Source organism: Pinus tabuliformis, chromosome 7 (genome assembly GCF_031772625.1).
Source record: "Pinus tabuliformis cultivar Carrire ecotype Pingquan chromosome 7, CPIR1, whole genome shotgun sequence".
Classification (NCBI taxonomy): domain Eukaryota; kingdom Viridiplantae; phylum Streptophyta; class Pinopsida; order Pinales; family Pinaceae; genus Pinus; species Pinus tabuliformis.
In genome coordinates, this window is record NC_142293.1 from 655,890,195 (window position 1) to 655,910,833 (window position 20,639).

At 36.7% G+C, this 20,639-nt stretch overlaps 1 pseudogene; it reads right to left on the reverse strand.

Annotated features, from left to right (window-relative positions):
- Positions 1–13,162, reverse strand: part of LOC149249135 (putative metal-nicotianamine transporter YSL7) — a 202,873-nt pseudogene extending 189,711 nt beyond the window's left edge.
- Between the last annotated feature and the right edge of the window lie 7,477 nt (positions 13,163–20,639).

A 20,639-nucleotide genomic window follows, 5' to 3' on the forward strand; every position in this document is an offset into this window, starting at 1 on the left:
GCATTACATAAACCAAATGGAAGCACACTATAAGCAAATGTACCCCATGGACATGTAAAAGTAGTTTTATTCTGATCTTTGGGTGCAATCTGTATCTGGTTATAATCACTGAAGCCATTCAAAAAGAAAATATATTTCTTTCCTGCAAGGGTATAAAGCACCTGGTCAATGAAAGGGAGAGGGAAATAATCTTTGAGAGTGAATTTGTTTAATTCTCGATAATCAATACAAATATGCCATCCTCCATCTTTCTTAGGTACTAGCACTAATGGAGAGACCCATTGACTGTCATAAATTGGATAGATAAAACCGACATCCAAGAGTTTTTGTACTTCTTCCTTCACAATATCTCTTAGAGCTGGATTCATTTGCCTTTGGGGTTGTCGGACAGGTCAGGTTCCTTCCTGAATATAGATATGATGTGTACAAGTTTCAGGAGGAATACCCTTCATATCTTCATAGCCCCATGCAAAGGCACTATGATGGTTTTGCAACAAATTCACACGCTGCTCCTACTGAGATGAGTCCAAATTTGAACCAATATGCAAGGATTTACTAGGGCTAATCTCAACAAGAGTAGTATCAGGCTCAGGAGTACTCAAGGGAGTGGTTAAATGCAACGGTATAGAAGAATGAGAATCATGATTATCTTGAGAATCTAGGCTAAAAATCTAACTCAATAGCTCAAAATTAGGCATAGTGTCTAGATTATTTAGGAAATGTTGAATCTCATATTCTTGTGAAGATCCAGTATAATAATGGATAAGGGAAATGGGCTGAGTCTCCTCATCACTGCTTTGATCCAACCATAAAGTATCTCGAAGGTCCTGAATGGATCTAGCAAGGGGGTATAAGGTAACTTTCTTCCTAGAATCTCCATGCGAAATATACATATCACCAGAACAACATCGAATATATGCATCGGCTATAACAAGCCATGGTTGACCCAAGATCAAGGGATGTCGTCCTACTGGGTTCTTTGGCTAAAGCATAATGAAATCAGCAGGATATTCCCAAGAATATAATGAGATGATCACATCATCAAATACTCCTTCTGGCTTAATTTTAGATCTATCCGCTAATTCAAGCATAGTGGGAGTAGGGAAAAGATGATATAACTGAAGTTGATCCATGGTTTGCTTAGTCATGACATTAATGGCTGTCCCTAGGTCTATAAGAACATTAGAGATAAGGACATTACCAATCTGAACTGAGACAACAGGGTTTCTGGGATCAGTATATTTTTCCATAAACACACATCCCATCATCAACTCTACTGCCCTACCAACATATTGAATGGTTTGGGGTTCCATTCTCTTCCTCCTGGGTTTGTCGAGACAGAGTTCCTTAACAATCTTGGTACAAATAGGGATCTCTTTGATGCATTGAAGCATAGGTATCTTAATGAAAAGATTCCAAGCTCTGATGCCAAGCTAGTCTCATAAATAGGCTCACTTCTTTCCATTACTAGCCTCTCTAGGAAGGGAGGCTGGTTGGAAGAAGGTGGCAAGGATTCAGGGGGTAAGGGCTGCTTAGTGATAGTTTTCGGAGAATGGTTAAGAGTTTCCTCTTGTCCTTTCTCTTCAACAATCACTCTAGGTTGCTTCTAATTTTCTGATGTTACAGTCCTTCCCGATCTTAGTTGAATATCATGAACCCCAACTGGAATAGACTAGTACTCGAATGGTAAACGTGGGTTTGTTACATAGATCATTTGCACTGCTTTATTATTATTAGGATTGGGCATAGGTTGAGAAAGAAACTGAGGAGGTCGAAAAGGTGGAGGTAAAGGCAACAGTGGAGTAGACTGACTCAGAAGTTGAGGCATTGAATAAGGTGTATGTGTAGATGGATATGACTGCATAGGTGGCTGGTAGGAATATGGAGAATAAGTTGGCCCTCTTGAACCTTGTTGCCATGGTTGAGAAGGTTGCCCATGCTAATATTGATTCCCATACTGTGACTGTTGATTAGTGTTAGGATAAGAATATGCATGTGATTTATAACCAAAATATTGTGGAGAAAATTCAGGAGCCATACCTGCACCTACTTGAGGCCAATTCCTTCTTGCTCCCATAGCATACAAGTATTCAGCTTCAGGTTGTCCCCCTGTAAATACAACTTTAAGTCCTAGTATAGAGGGACATTTTTCTGTGACATGGTCTTCTGCACAAATGGAACACTTATTAGTTTCTTTCAAATTAAGAGGACACTCTTTAGGAGGATGCTTGTCTCTACATTTAGGACAGAAAATACATAATGACTCTTATCACTTCATGAGTTTTTGCTGAAATTTTAAAGAGTCCAATTGTTTGGTAACAGTATTCATTATATCAATTTTCATGTTTTCCATTTTATTTTCTAGTCCAATAATCATAGCATCAGTAGATTCAGTTTTTCTATTTCTGTTTCGAGTTTCTCTACTGGATCTATACTGATTTCTTGAAAATTTCCTGCATAACTCATAAATTTGTTCAAAATTTTGGAGAGAAATATAACCTTGTCCTAATACATTTAAATTATTTCTAGCATTATCAATAAGTCCTCTTAAGAACAAGGTTCTAATAGAATTGGGATCAAGCTTAAGTTTCGACCTTTGTAAAATATACATAAATCTTTCTAGGTAATCTTCAAGAGTTTCTTCATATGATTGTGAAAATCTCATCTTGCATGTCCTGAGTTTTGCAATATTCTTGATATTTAGACAAAAACACTCTCTTCATCTGATCCCAAGAGGTTATAGTGTTTCCTCCTAACCCCATAAACCAGTGTAGAGCTGAGTCCTTGAGAGTAATAGGAAATAATCTTAACTTCTGAGCATCATTTGAATAATCATAACTTCTACACAGAATATCAATCTCGAATAAAAAAGAGTCAGGATCTTCATGAACTTTACCATGGAAATGAGGGAGAGCTGATAGTGGAATATTCTTCATTTGCACCATAGTATCAGGGTCCACAATTGGAAACACAAAAGAGGATTTTTCTCCACTTACCTGGTTTTCACTAGTCCCTTCCACATGATCTTCATGGTCTGCCATTGCTTCCATTTTGCTCCCAACAGGCTGAACCACACCTGCGCTGTTGTCACCAGAATCCAGGTGGATTGTTCCTGTGTGATGGGTTTTAATTGGATTGGGCTTCCTGCTCATAGAAGGAGACCCAATATGAGAAATTTTTTCAAAATTCTTTCGGCCCTTAGTGAGCTTCGAACCCTTACCTTTTCTAGGCAGCATTTCAAAAAATGAAAGAAAAATAGCAACAATTTCTAATAAAAAAATGTTGTCAAAAATCAATCAACACTAGTAAAATTCCTTCAAAGAAGATTTTCCAAAAAATACTACAAAAATAAAGGAAGAATTACCTCTATTGTATAATCAGAAAATTCTTACCAAATCAAATCGCCTTCCCGACAACGGTGCCAAAAATGTTGGGTGCAGAAATTACACTTAAGCAAACTCCTCAACACTTAATTTGTCAACCCGGGGGATCCATAAACTTAGAGACGAAGCACAGGAAATGCTAGAGATGGTATGAATCTTTCTAATATAAATCCCTACTTTCTTTAAAGGAAATATTGCAGAATCAAACTAAAAAGAGAAAAAGGCAACTTGAACCATCAAAATAATCTAAGACTAGAACAAGGAAGAATGCACTTGCAAGAGGGAATTAAAATTAAAGGGCAATCACTCTAGCTAATTATTGTTTAACTACCGAGTGTGTGTTTTTCTTTAGCAGAGACACTTAGCAGACTCATCAGATGGGGCCTTAAACCTGCTCTTTTAGAGATTTCCTTCTTGCACTATTCTGTCCTGTACTACCACAGTCTGCTTGCACTAGTGCAAGAACAAAGATTTATGTAGAAGGTATAAATGGTGTCTTTACTAAAGGCTTTTTACTTCCTACAAGGGCTTGAACTTTTCCAGGTTCAAAGCACTCAGATCTCGTGGCTAGAAACTAGTTCTCATGGCAACCACCATCACCCTCAACCTAATATTAAGAGGATGTGCAACGGCAGAAAGTAAATCAAATGAATAGGAGGCATTGCTGGTTCTAGTCTACCTAATGGTACAAAACCAAACCAAGAACGCATAAATGTTGGAATATCCTACAAAAAAATTCTCCATGGGAATTCAATAGCTATAGCAATTTGAGAAATCCCACATAATAGTCCGAGCTGCTACATAGTGGAGCAAGAAAATTATGTACCAGAACTCATCATAGATATACCAAAAATAGATGAACATCATGTAAGCTATGAAGCCCAAGCCATCATATGCAGATTCAACAGTTTCTAGCCAAAACCAATGGATCTCTTCCACTGGATTTTTACCAATTGGACAAAAAACTACGAAATACACCTCTGTTCCAAAGGATTCTTCATTGTAAAATTTGCATCATCAGAGGAATGAGAAATTATACTATAGGAAGGTCCATGGTTCTAGGGATCGAAAGGTTTATTCATTACTACTTGGTTCCCAAATTTTGACACTAATACCATGATTGTATCAAGAATTCTAGTCTGGGTTAGGCTACATAACCTCCCACTTCATTTGTGGCATAATCAAGTGTTGGAAGGCATAGGGAACATATTAGGATGATACATAAAAAATATATATATTCAAAGAATAGAAGAACGAATCTATACTTTCACATGAATATGTGTGGAGGTCGATCTTAGTAAAAGCTTTCCAGATCGCATTCAATTGACACACAATCAACAAAGCTAGACACAGTCCTTAGATTTCGAGAATACAACTTTCAGATGTCGCATATGCTGACAAATATGACACCTACAAAATATGTGTCCTGAAGCAAAAAAAAGTCACGAAGGAAGAAGAAACCAGAAAAGAAACCCAAAGGATGGAAATTTCCCCCAAATGAGCTGGAAGAGGAAGAGGAAGAAGATGCCATGGATCCCATGCCACATATGGAAGAACAACACACACAAGAACAAGAAGGAAAGGAGGTAACTACTCATGAACCAACGAATTTACAGGTCACTACGGTACAGAATAGGACACTACCTGAAGCAAAGGAAACTGGAGGAAATAAACGTCACCATGCATTTGATAATTTGGATTCAGACAAGGAAATCTCAAGAATATAAGAAAATCAGCTAGCACTTGTCTCATCCACGCCATCTCAGGGAGAATGGCAGAAGGTTGAAAAGAAGAAATGGAGGAAAGTTTAACTTTCCTCAACATTTTTTAGTTGATTATGATAGGAACTTATGATCACCAGTCTTTGACTTGGTGATGGAACATTGGTCAAGCATCTACAACATGTAATTTTGTTTTCACTAATAAAATTACGATTTTTTCCTTGGGAAAAAAAACGAGAGAAAATGAAGGTGAAGAGACACAGATTTGCATGAGAGAGAAATTGAATGAAAAATTAAGGGAAATTAAGAAAATATAGGCCTCAAGGATGAAAATTCTTCTGAAGATCAATTGCTATCCTTTTGAAAGTTTTGGGGTGAGCTCTCTTCCATTCTTTCATCCTCACACTCTTTCACACTTACAGAATTCTTGGAGCATGTTTGCAACACTCTAGTATTCACCTAGATCTCCAGAAAGAAGGCAAGGGGAAGTAGGAAAGTACAAGGAAACAATTGGATCAACAACTAGAGATGGATTTCTTTGTAGATAACAAGTTGCATGTGTGATTTCCATATGGATGGTATATGGATGTGATTTTCTAGTTATGTGTTTTCATTAGCATGGTGATTTTCCTGGATTAGCATTGGTTTTAGCCTTGCCTTGGCATTTCCTGGATATCCATTGTGTTGTGTATTTTTACACTTGATTATTTTTCTGATTGTGCTCATGTTCCTTATGGTTGTGGGTTGGAATAAATTCTTTGGAATCCTTGGAACAACTTGGGTTGAGTTACTAGTCCTGGAGCCTAGGTTGTGACAAATTCTCTGAAGCCCTTGGTGGGTTAAGTTACTAGTCCCTAGATTCGAGTTGGACAAATTCTCTGGAGCCCTCGAAGGTTGTGGGTTGAGTTACTAGTTCTTAGAGCCCTAGAAAACTTCGGTAGAGACTATATTGGTGAGGTTAGTGATGTACGACCATAGAGGTGCAATCACTCTGGTTGAGATTTGAGGTGGTTTGGCCTCTAGAAGCCCTAGTTGGTTTTGTCTTGGTTTATTCCATGATATCCAACATTCATGCTTGGAATATGGTACGAAGGTGGTTGGATGAAAGAGAGTTTTAGTTAAGACTAATCTATGGTCGAGTGGTACATGGAATTCCCTAACTTGGTTGTCATCTTCATATGTTAATATAACACATTTTCCTATGATATATAATAATTTGCAGTGATTACATTGGTGACGATATGGCTGAGTTTCCATGTGTTAGTGTCGATATCTTCATCCTTCCGTCAGTGATCAAATTCTCTTTTTGCATTCCATGTTAGGTGTCTCACTCAGTCAGCTGCATTCCATTAGGATCATGGATCATCTGACGGTAGTGGATTATTATACATTTTCCCGCATGTCCTTTACCTGGTGGCCCATTTTCATTCATCTAGATCATCTGCAGTCAAGTTTTGTCTTTAAATCTGCAAAAGTCATCTTTAGGGTTTTAGGTCTCATTAGGTCTAGGGTTTCATCAATAAAGTCTTCAAAATACTCAATAACGGTCAGCAGGAACATGAGGAGGTCAAATAAAGTTCCAGTAACAATAATTTCCATAATAACATGCTTAGTGATTGATTTTTCCTCAAAACCCTGTTTTGAGGAAAAACAGAGTTTTTTATATTTTCATGTATAAATTTGATGTAATTTCAGTTTTTCCATATGTAATAACTTCATTGGCAACCCTGGTCATCTTGCCAAGCTTCAACAACTCCATCACCTACAAGGCAAACAAAAAAGTCAAAACATTCAGTTCATTAAAGCCAAAAAATAAAGCAAACTGCCCAAAAACAGAGTTTCAAAAGCAAGTCAAAGGCAAACATTACAAAGTGGGTTTTTGATAAGTGAAAAATTAAAATCCTTTGTATATAAACCATTTTTCATGTTCAAAGAGCTCATTTGCATCCAAAGGAGAGGGAGTGAACAAGAGAAAGGTCAAAAATCACAAAGGAGGCAAAACTGCAACAATTTGGGCATATTTTAGAGACATGGCGCATTGGGTCGTGGGCGCAGTGCATCCATCTGGCGTGGTGCATTGGGCTGCCCTCTACAGTGTAAAAGTTTCATAGGTGCGGCACATTGAAGTGGCACGACGCACTGGGTTTGTGGCACGGCGCACAGGGTTTGGAATCCATTTTCATCCACAACCACCCCCCAAACTGCTAAATTTGCTCAATCCTCATTGATTCAAGTAAGTTAACATTTCAACATGGCTAGTGAATGAGTTTACCTTGGTGTTTATGGTGATTTAATAAAAAAAAATTCAGAACCCTACCTCTTTGCATTTCTTGCCAAAAACAATTGCATAGGGTTTGCAATTGTATGTTTTGTTGTCATTTCACACTCCCTCAGTCTTTCATTCCCTCTCTCTCATCACATTTTCATCAACCCATTCCCTAAACCCCATATTCCCAAATTACTAATCCTAAATCCCTAGTCCTACTATCCCAAACCCTAGTTAAAGATTCCCAAACCCTAATTGTACTCCCAAAGCCTAATTACTGTCCCTAAAACCCTTCTATTCCCCAAAAAATATGTTAACAACATTCCCAAAACCCCTCATACATATTCCCTCCACTGTCCCTCATACATTCTTATCCTTGACAGCAAAAATATAAAGACACCATAAATCTCTTCATACTCATCTAAGAAAACTCAGACATTGGCAAACATGGAGTCAGACCCTTCCTATGACCGAGATGAGGAGACACTTAGTGATCTTCTAAAGAGATGCATGCACCAAGGAGACCTCACAAGGGTGGTAAACATATACGAGAGGAGCCTACTTCACTTGCCAAGCTATAGGCCTGTCCTCTTGCTGTCACATGCTTTCAACACCAATCTTGTTATCAGTTCTGTGAGATGGTAGAGAGAGTCTAGTACCATCATGAGTTGGCCAGGTTGTTTGTGCTCCGTCTTCATAATGGCCAAGTCACTCTAGTAGGTGTGACATTCACCTTGACACCGGAGACTATTTCTTAAGCAACTAGCATTCCAGATGTCAGTGAGCAGTGAAATAAAAGGCAGCAGATTGACAAAGAACATTATGAGCCTTACATCAAGGCTGGTTATCAGAGGCATCTCAGTAGAGTTTTTCCCTTCCGGTATTTGAAAGACACTTATGCTCCATTGATGAAACTAATAATTAAATATTTCAACTGTGAGGGCCAGTTTTCTCGCCTATATGCCTATAATATCAGATTGTTGATGCACTTTACTAGGGTGAGACTGATGAATCTCCCCTATTTTATTTGTCGGAACATAGAGAAGATGACCACCTTAGTGCACAGGAAGTCTCCTCAGCAGCAGTATAACAACATATATCATTTTTCACTAATCAAAATTGTGGTCTTGCATCAAATTGGTTTACAAAACATCTCATGGGAGGATTTCATTTCACATGAGCCCTTCATAGGTCCTCAAGTACCCCTAACAGCTTTTCATGAGATAGGATGACCTTCACATCGGTAGGAGATTCACGAGACACAAACTGCTAGTGTGCCAGTGTTTGTCACCTACCAAAAGGGCACTAGAAGGTTGTTTGCAGCAGCAAAGCGAGTACTATCTCCACCCGGGGTGGAAGGGGTCTCGCTTCCTCCATCAATAGAGCAGGTACAGGACAAGGGAAAGCGGCCATTGCATGATGAGGGGCCTTCAAGAGGGTAGGAGATAGATTTCATTCTTATTCAGGATGATGACACCGATTTGGGCTCACAAAGCTCAAAGCTCAAGGAGATCATTCAGGAGCAACAAGTGGACATTCATGATTTGTCTCTCAACCTAGAAAGAGCCAAGTGGATAATCAAATATCTGGAGCAAAGAAACAAACAGCTAGAGGATCAACAAACCATTATGGAGCTACAAAACATACGAGAAAACTGGCAAGTTGCCAAGAGGAGGAAAGTCAAGCTGACACCACTTGAACAAGAAATCAATGATGATCGTGAGTCTTGGCTTGAGAGGGAAAATATCCACTTGGAAAAGTTGGTTGAGAAGGCCAATAGGGAGAAAACTATGTTGAGGCACATGGCCTACCACTACTTGGCGAGAAACAAAGTGTGCAAAGCAAGAATCAGGAACTTGAAGGCCAAATTGAAGAAAGCATCGAGGAAGCGAAAAGAGAAAGATAGACTTTAGATATTGGCTAAGGCTTCCTTGGCTCAACACAACACTTGATGGAGGACATTCAGCCCAAATTTCAAGAAATTTGGGAAACTTTTTGCAATTTTGAAAATTTTGGCCTAAAAAACAGGTTTTTCTGCCCGATGCACCGCGCCACCTGGCGCGCGCTTTTGATGGGGACCTCCTTTTGAGGAAAACTTAGAATTTTTGGATTTTTCATAGAAAAATATGAATGCTCACAAATGACAAAGAAATTTTGACAGGTTTTGAGCTTCCAAAAAGGTCACAAACACCTCAAAAATGACCTTTCTGCCCCTTTTTGAACACACAGGAAGCAGTGTTGGGAGAACTTAGTTTTGGAGGGGCAAATGGAGGCCAAATTCAGAAATTCCGCTTGTTTTGGAAAGTAGTCAGGCAGACCTTTCAGCAAGCCCACTTGGAGCAAATTTAGACACCAGGAAGGTCTCCAAAATCAGCTGCAAGAAGGTGCTACGCATAGGGAAATCAACACAACACATTGGGGGAATTTTGCTCATTTTGGCCAAAAAACTCTGTTTTTCGCCTAGTTTCTTCACAGTTTGACTTTTCTCTTTCTAATTGTCAAACTCATGATGTAATTTAATGTGACTTGATGGATTTTGATGTAATTATGCCAAATTTTCACTCATGGAGGTAGATTCATCCATGAAAAGGTAGTTTGCAACTAAATGAATCAGTTCCCTAGTTTTTAGAGGCAAGGTGTTCCACTGCCTACTTTTTAGTTCTCAGTTTAGAATTTGTTGGAATAGCTCCTAAACTTATGAGCTCGACCAATAGAGGCTAGGATGAGTATTTGGTTGCCTATATCTTGTAATTTTTCAATCATTAGCATGGTTGGACTTTTGGGAAAGCTTGGAGCTTCATTGTATACTCGTCTCAGCAGTTTGGCTAAGGAATAGATCAGGGTTTGCAGCACTTTATGTGATTCATGCAACATCTTGATTTGGTATTGCTTTTCCTTCTATAATTGTAAGTTTACATGTGTTTTATGTATGATATCATCTCTCTTTGCTTCATCTTAACTAAATGAAACAAAGATAAAGGTAGAATTCGTTGATGTTTGCAGTGCTCTACCTTGGGTTTGTTTAGTTATTTATGTTTTCAGTTGTTTGAAGAGGATCCCTGAGACTTTCTTGCCCTCTTCAACTCCTCACCTGTCTAAAGCTCTCCATCTCATTCAATTTGAAGTACCAAATCATTTTCCTACCTTGCCCCATAGAGATCTCTGCAAAACTGAGCCTCATTCCCCGGACCCAAATCTGCCTTTCACATTTGAGCCAACAAAACATCATCAAATTCAATCAAACTCTTCTGAACACATACCTAGCCTAAAATCAATCTTCACATTAGTCATCTCAAGCCTCATTGATCATATTTTGCTGAGATTGACAAGGAGAGAGCCCTCTCCCGACCTGGTAGGGCTAGCTACCAGGTTAAGCGTGGTTTGATGTTATCCTAGATCCTACCTTTCTCAGCTTGAGGTAGATTTAGGCACTAACACCATGAATCCTGTGTTGGTTATCTTTTGGTTATATGATGTGCACCATATGCGGCTCTTGTCATGAATTGTTTAGATATTTATAGTTGATGAATATATGGACTAATAAGTGTTATTGCAGGGATGTGAGAGGGCATAGATCCTTCTTGGTGATTTTGAGATGAATATTAGACTCTTATGATGAGATATGCATTCGTGACTTGTATCTTACATGTCTACCATGTGTTTGGTGAAATGTATATTGTGTTCTAGGAAGTCTAGCTCAAGTTTTTGATTTGATATTGAATGTTTAAATTTGTTATCATGCTAATGATGATTCCAGAAAGTCTTAGGAAATTCTTGGGAGTGTTTTGGAGTTTGTACTGAAAAGGTGGCATAGATCTCAGGGCCGCATGCTCATAACTAAATATTTTAGGTCATAACAGTTGGCAGCTAGGCTTATGAGTCTAGTTATAGCTCATAACTACATGCATGCCTTGTTGTGGGTGCGGTTGTCAGCCTAGGGCAGATAAAACTTGTTCTAGATTAGGGTTTGGTCTCTTGAGGTGGTTGTTCAGCCTCTGAGTGACTTGTAGTGCCTTTAGGATGTTAGTATGTGTTTAGTTTGTAGGGCCAACTTCCTTAACTAGAACTACGAGGTCGTGCAAGGTCATAGTGACATTCATCTCAAGTTTACCCTAGTGAACTTGTGAATTTGGGTAAATGTGGGAGGAGTCATTACAAGATGTTATCATATCTTCTAGGTTCAAACACTTGGACATGATGGGCTAGGTGCAATGATTGTTAAGCATGCATTTTGATGGGAACTATTGTGCTCTTATGTCATTGTGATGTTGATGCTGAGATGATTGATACGTTGGTTTCATTATATATACATATGTTGTGATAATCCAATTTGATTTTGCAGATGAGATAGTCTCCCCTAAACTTCACTAAGATATGTTGATTATGTCTATATTTTATTATTTGACATGGTATGTTTGCAAGAAGATGAAGATCATAGATGATAAGTAGAATGGTGGACTACAGTTCATGTGACTCTCCTTATAGATCAGATGAGCATCAAAGAGATGGGTACTCTCCTAATATAGCAGGTACACTAATAAGTTTAAATTCAAAAATCAAAAGTTATAAGGCGGATAATGATAGGATCATTCAACCATAGGAATGAGTTACTAGAGCTCAGAAAATGCAAGTACAAGTCAATGCAGTGATCCTTCCGAGCTTATCATATTTGGAGATATAGGGAGAGTCGCGATTATTTATGGATATGAGGAAAGGAAAAATGGGGCATATGGTAGTAGGTCTCATGGAGGACACAGGTCGGATAGGGATGACATAGCCAAAGGTTGTAGATTGAAGGATACATTCGATAGGAGAGGTAGTGGTTATGGGTTCTATTCTAGTTCTGGATTAGACAGACAACATGGTCATCATTTTTATCATCCTTACATGAGGAGTGAGAAGCAATATTTTCTAGATGAGTTCAATAAAGCAAAACCTCCTACCTTCGATTGAGATTTGAGGAAACTAGAGGATGCAGAAGCATGAATTATTGGGATGAAGAAGTTCTTTGAGTTGCATGACTATACAGAGAATATGAAACCCAGGATAAACCATTTTTAGTCTCAAGGGAAAAGCATACATCTAGTGGGAACATGTGAATCGTTTCAGAGGAGTCAAGATAGATGAATTGAGCTGGCATGAATTCAAAATACTTTTTAGGAAGAAGTACTAGTTAGAGAGATAATATGATAGTAATGTTAAGGAGTTATACTAGTTGAAGATGGGATCTACGACAGATGGAGAGTATACGACTATGTACTTCAAATTCATAGTCACTGCAAATACGCAGTCACTACCAAGAAATAATGAAATTCATAGACACTGGAAAGAAGCCCATTAATAAAATAATTAAATCACTTAATTTAAACTTATACATTCTAAATGATTCTGAACTTCCTTACCTTCTGAAGAGACAACATTGGTAACAATCCTATGAAACTCACAGTGAAAAGAAAACCAATGATCCAACTAAGACTTAGATCTTTGACAATGTCTGGAGTATTCCCAGGAGTACTAGTGCCTGCTTGCTCATAGGTCTTTCTGTTCATACCCAACAAGTATAACCCAAACCCCCTTACCATTATACCCAATTCAGAAAACCAAAGTTGGATAATAATTTATCATAAAATGTTTTAGATTGACTCATACTTACCACTAAATGAAATATCATAACAAGCCACCACATAAGTTTGAATCACAGTATTCTCTTGTCTAGTGAATGGAATCTTTGACAACCAAAACTTGTCAAGGAATTTGGTGCATATTTTGATGAAAAGGAATCTCAGAACCATCTTAAACATTGAGAGAACGGAGTATTTGGGTGGTGAGGCTCTATTTTATGACAATTAAAAAAACATGATACCAATGAGCATGCTCACAAACATTGCTCTGAATGTGATCTGTTCCGACCATGGAGGCACCTTCTTCTCGTCAAAGATCTTCTCTATGCTCACCTCTTTCTCTTCGATCTTGTTCGAGGTTCAATCCTTGTATTCCCAATTAGCGTCACCACATCTTAATTCTTTTCCATTCTTGACATGATAAACTCGTTTTATGAGCCCTTCTCGACCATTAACGTGAGCATTCTCTACCTCAAGCGAGCTTCTTTTAAAACTGTATTGATCCATTTGGGCAAGACAGAAATCAAAATAGGAATTGGATCAACCAAATCTAAGAATGTCCTCAAGAAAGCAAGCCTTCCATGAAATTTAGATACATGTCTTCTCTTAATATCATAATATCACAAAAGGTAGAATTTAGTTATATAGAAATGGGATATAATTTTAAAAATGTTCAGAAAAATTCTCAAAGCAATTAAATACTACAAAATATCATGTAGCAATCCCCATTCAATAAAACCTAGTTTCAACTTAAGAAAAACAATCCCATGAATTTTACGTGGCATCTGATATATATATCACAAAATTCCAAAACTATCAATTCCTAAAGAGTAAAATATGGTATTGAATCTCTATCTAAAAATAAAAGAATCTTTAGCCTTGTCCCCATACTCATCTTTTAGTCCAAGATACTTGGAACTTGGAAATCTATATATAAAAGAAAGAGAAGCATATTCAATCTATATCTTATTTTTAATTTTATTATGTCTCTATTCATGTTTATTTTGGAATAGGGATTCTATAATTTTAATTTAGTTACCAAAAGTATTAAATGAATTGTATGATTTAATCTCGTAGAATACTTCAATATATTTTTAATTTTGCATAGAGACACTCTAAAACACAATATCAGAGAGATGTTATTAGGTAACATTAAATTTAAAAATGAAAAAATAATACTCACGATAATAAATTTTAAAAGAAAAGAAAAAAAAGTAAAAAAAAAATCAACCTTGACCATAAATAAAATATTTCAATTTCCACTTTAAATTTACACCTATTTTATATAGAGATTAATTACTTGAAAATAAAAATAAAAAAAATTGAATTTACATTTAATGATGATGAAGATCATGATGGTTAACCTCCAGAACACCAATATGGTGGATCATACCTTAAGAAGGTAAGCGATTAAAAGTTTATTTCTATGATAAAAAAGAAAGAGAGAAGTGTTAAAAAATAACTGTAATTTTGTTTACTTAACAAGTCAAGAAGGTTGGTAGTGTGGCAAAAGCTTTGAAAATGAGAATAGATGTGAGTACGGACTTGGAAATCTAAGAGAAAGTGATTTTCATCTTCAACTCTCTTAGTATTGCAAAGAGGGTAGATTCTTTTGTCCCACACTGTTTTAGGAATAGTCTAATGTACCATTTCATTTTGAAGCTCATGAGAATTAGTTTTTATCATTGCAATATTCATTTCCATGGTGAAGACAAAAGGATAATATTAGAGAGATATGTATTTCATTTACTATTTAATACGGAGTTGACAAGTGCCATGTAAACATATTATAATTGATTTTACATGATATGTAATTTATTCTATGTTTATGTTTAGTTGACATGTAACAAGAACATGTTTTACTATTAACCATAAATAAAATATTTCAATCTCTCTATTAAATAACATAATATATAGCTTGAGACATGTATTAATATTTTCATGTATAGAATGTGAATCATAAGTAAAATATTTGAACAACAACTATATATATATATATATATATATATATAACATTTTATTCATTAGAAAATTTACTATGTATGGATTATATATATAAAGAGAGAGTTCTTACTCTATTAATAGGTCTTTTAAAGAGATTTCCACTTCATTATTTTTTAATGAGTTGACATGTAACATTTTTTTTTTAATATATATATATATATATATATATATATAGAGAGAGAGAGAGAGAGAGAGAGAGAGAGAGAGAGAGATTTTATTTTTAAATATGATTGGGGCATTTATTAACATTCTAATGTGTAGAATGTGAATAATAAATAAAATATTCCAATTATATATATATATATATATATATATATATATATATATATAGTTAGTTAGTTAGTTAGGTAGAAATGTTTATTGTAGATTATATATATAAAGAAAGAGAATTCTTATTCCATTAGTCGTTTTTAAGGAAATTTGTAATTCATTCACTTTTAAATATGGATTTGGGTAACATTTAACATTTTAGAAAATATTTATATATAAAGAGAGAGTCCTTTGAATATATGTTTTCTACTTCCAAATATAATTGGGGGCATGTTTTAATATTTTAATGTAGAGAATGTGAACCATAAATAAAATATTTATATATCAACTATGCATATACTATATAAAACAAACTCTCTTAGCAGTCATCTCTTCCCTCGCAGTACTTTGTTCTATTCTCTTCATCAGCATAAGAAATTTCGACCTTTCTCACTGCAAAACTAATTCTCTTGGGGTCTCTCACTTCTTCTTAGGCTCTCTCAGCCTCTCTCATCAGAATAGACTCACTTCGACTAATGCAAAACATTGTACCCCCAGCCGAGATCTCTCCACACAACTCACTCACAATAATGTTGCTTCCCCCCTAATTTTCTCACCTGAGCTTCTCTATTTTGTTCCTTTGTGTTGGGTGCAACCCAACTTGGTCCAAGTTTTGGTCAAAGACCCTACATTTTGAGGAGCAGAGTGTGCGGAGTTGGAAAAGTTCTATCCATTGCATAGCATTTAGGGGCTTTCGGGTTGGTCAAAAGTCCCTTATCTTGTAATGGGTATCAGGGATTAGTCCATTGTTTTTCGGAACCATGGTACGTGGACCATGGTCTTGAAGTAAGGAAGCCTATATAAAGAATATGTAATACTTTGTTGAGAAGAACTAAGTTAATCATAGATAGAATTCATAATTGATCATATTTTTTGAGTCTGTGTTTTAGGGATGGCTCTACAGCTAAGAGTGCAAAGGCATTGAAGAGTCTACAACTGAGTTCACAGACCACTTGTAGCTAGGTGCGCAGTTAAGAGAAGTGTATGTAGTGAAGATCTTTATTAATAAAGAAGAATTTTTTGCAAAGTATTGAATATCTTTCTCTGTTCATTATTTTTTGTTATATATATCGTTATGCATGCTTTCTATTGAATTACACAAAAGAATACATTTTACATTGTTCTCTGTTATGTTTATGAATTAAGTACCAATCTATGAAGTTAATCATTGGCACGAAGTGATTCGTATATGCGAAGTTGTAGATAGGTAGAAGACATAATTAAATACATGGACACATCAATGAGCATATCCCTTTGGCTACAGAAACCTAGTTCTGCAACCTCCCACAACCGCTTCAGGTGAGACTATGAGCTTGTTGCAGGTCATTACCAGAAGATCCAGTGGTTGAGGGTTTTGTTGTTCTGTGGTACACTATGAACCATGGTTAAGCCCCCTTAAACCAACAAATGGTTTCATTGTCAGAATTGGGATCTCCTTAAGGGATTGTTTTGGCATTCGTCGAAGAAAGAAATCCAGGAGTGGATTGAACATAAAGAAAGTGAATTTGTGGAAAAAGAGAACAGAAACGATCGATTATCAGTTGAAGACTTGTCTCATAAGTATATCTTTGAAGAGAAATACAAAATCTTCTTTCGTTCATTCCACATTGAATTGTATGAGTGGGTATCTAAGTTGACTGAGCATAAGACTTGTTTCAAGAATGACAAACCTAAGGAGATGAATTCGAAGTTGATACAGAGACTCAAGAACATCATTAACAGTATCTCAAGGGCTGTTGATTTCTGGATCGATAGCATTTTGGGAGGATATATCATTGAGTTCATGATAGATGCGATTGTATCCTATAGTGAAGTTGAATGAATATTTTTCGAAGGACTACGAGGTAAGTGCTTAAGATATTTTTATCTCTAGATTAAGAAGTTTTTATGTGAAAAGGGGATTCTGTGAATGTAGTCAGATTAATGTTTGGAAGAAGAGGAAATAGGCCTGAACTAGGGTCTACGCGATGTGGGAAATGATATAGAACAGATTTAAAGAATTGTATTGAGATTGAATATAGCCCCTTGTTAGGAGGATGTAAGAGTGAAGAAGAAAGAAGTACCCCTACAAACCCACGACATTCGCCCTCCCATCCTGAAGGTGTGTCAAAGTTAGGAGTTGAGAAAAATTAGGTTGCCTTTGGGATTCCCCATCCATCGACCCCCCTTACACCCCATCCCCCTTGCCACAATTCTCCTACACCTCCACCCCCTCCCCATCCACCTAGCCCCCCTAGAAGGAAAATGGTTGATGACATTAAGTTGCCTATTTTTAAAGGACTGGGATCATAGGATCTTGATCAATTCTGGTTTGTTGTTGATGGAGTATGGACAACAAGACATATCACTAGTGATGATGTAAAGAAGGCACGTTTCATCACGTCGCTGCAATAAAGAGTGCTAACCTCGTATATGAAATACTCTGTGACTAACCCAACTACTTTGTTGGATAAAATTAAGAAAGCACTGGTATCAAAATTCAAGAAGACGAAATCAGAATCACAGTACGTCATAGAGCTAAAAGAAATCAAATAGACAATGACTGAATCTATGTGGTAGTTGGATCAACAATTCAAGGTGTTGATGGGTCAACTAAGATTTAATATACCCACATAACAACATAAGGAATCATTCATAGCCATGCTATTGCCACATATTAGGTTACCTTCCACACAATAGAAGATCATGACTGAAGCTAAAGCATTGGATATTTCCATGAAGATGGAAGCTTCACCAATTGGAGATACTCATGTAGGAGTCCAACAGATATAGAGTCAGCTAACTAATTTTACCTTGGAATTGCAATATCTCAAGAAAGGTAAAGATACCAGATCATAAGTATGGTGTACAAAATGCAAATCACAGTGTCATTATAAGGATCAATGCCCTATGTTTAGAGATTATTTGGCAAGTGGAGCACCTAATCCAATAAACCTAGGTTGTGGTGCGATATTTGTAGAATGAGAGGCCAACATCACTCTGAAGATTGTTACCTATTACAGAAGTATGTGCAGACCCTGAAGTAGCTATTTTTCAACTTTTGTAGATCAGTAGGCCATGATGAGAAAAATTGTCGAAGTTATGACTTGATGATGAAGTGCACTATTGATGCTTATAGACCGTAAGTTGAGGGACATACACACGAGGAGCCAGGCCAGCATGCTGGTCGAGAAGAATTTCAATGACAAGGATGAGGATGAGGATCTGGTCAAGGTTGTGGCCATATTATTTATTATAATTGGGGACATGCATGACACTTCGGAAGAGATTGTTAACCCTATCACAACATGCAACTATTGTAAGTCTTTTGATCATGTGATAGAAGAATGCCCCATCCTTATTGCGAAGATGCAGGAGAAAATAAACCAGCTTCCTGCAGCAAATATTCAAATGATGACTGCTAAGCCAAGGGAGGATCAACCATGCAATGAAATTGTAACAAGAAGCGGAGCTACGACTAGAAATAATAAATCAAATGAGAAAAAGGAAGCTGAAGCTGTATGGGTAAGAAAAACTATTGAAAAAGCACCTGCATTTGATATCCTGAATGAAAAGAAAGTATTCATGGATGCGAGGCGAAGCTTTATGGATGATGGGGCCCCGATCCCTACCATGCAACCAACTCAGAAGGATAATTGTGAGATAATACCAGTTGCAACACAAGATGTGGATCCAAATATTTTGAATTCCTTTCTATAAACTTGCATGAAGTTGTTGAGAAATCAGAAGGTTGTAGAGGGATTAGAGAAACTAATAGACTCCTATGCTCCTAAAGAGGTACCACAGAGTGAGATGCACATAGTGAATAACATACATAGACACAAGAAGTGGACTAGAAAGGAAATAAGGCTTACAATGTAGATTGGGGAATACGACATGAATCAGGTTATCTTGGATCTAGGATCTGATGCCAATGTCTTGGCAAAGAAAACTTGGGAATCAGTGGGAAAGAAGAAGCTGCAATGGTTAACTATCCAGCTGAAGATGGAGAATCAGCAGAAGATTCTCCCTCTAGGAAGATTGTGAAGTATCAAAGTAGACATTGGTTGAGTGCACACTACCACTAAATTTCAAATAATTGAGATTGTTGATGATAGTAATCCCTATCCTACATTTCTTGGATTGGATTGGGCATTTGATAACATGGCTATAATTAACTTGAAGCAAAGGAAAATGATATTTGAAAGCAATAATATTAGAGTTATTGTTTCATTAGATCCATCCGAGGGAGCAAGATATATTGAACCTGTCAAAGAAGAGTACAGTGTGAATGACATCGACAACATTTAGAAAATAACAAAAGAAGTAGAAGAATGGAATAAACCTACTACACATGGAAAACTGACTTGGGAGAAAGATAGTTCTTGCACTTCAGATTAAAAATAATAATTGGAAAAATCATAGAATAGGTTGCATGAAGTGTCTACGAGGTGATGTGAAAGGATTAGTAAAGTAGTGCCTTGTATGAAAAATGAGGTATGTGATTTACCTTTGTATGATGGTTTTGGTAATATAAATACTTTCTTTATAGATTTTTAAATATGGGTACCAGAAAGTCAGAGATTTTTAGCCCTGGATCAAGCACTGAGGGCTACTCCTGCTAGATGGTGGGGTACTCATAAGAATAATGTAAGAGATTGGGAAAAATGTAGAAGGTTGATGTGGATAAGGTTTTCCAAAGTAGAAATAGAGTTCGTAGACAAGTATGATGGCCAAAATGATCCTAGAAATCACATACAACTCTATATGGCAGCTTGGGGAGAAATTCTGTAAGAAGAATGTGTGCATGGATTCATCCATACCATGGAGACAATTCCTCAAAATTGGTATCTGGAAACTGAGTTTCGACATGTACTGCTAGCTAGGCATAAATGGTTGATGGATTTATACTAACATTCATATTTGAAGATGACTGTCCACATATAGATGAAGCTCTGAATATAGTTAAGAAAAGGATTTTTGAGAATGAAGTTCCATTTATCTCTCAACCTGATTGGGATACGCAAATACGTAATGTGATGGAATGTTATAATCTCACTACGGAAGAGGACGAAGATCCTTGCAACATTAACATCGAAGAACCAGAAGGTCATCGTGAAGTAAATGGACCTAAGATAGAGATGTCTAATATAGTGAAGCCATTGAATACATAGAAGTTGAATATAAAGCCAGAGGCTGAACTGAAGTACGAAACAATAGGAGATTACTAGGATGAAGACATAGTCAACAAGATAAAAAATATATTACATCAATATCAAGAGTTGTTCCCCAGTAAGTTTTTAGATATGAAGGGAATATTAGGAGATTTTGGAGTTATGAGGATTCCTCTAAAGCC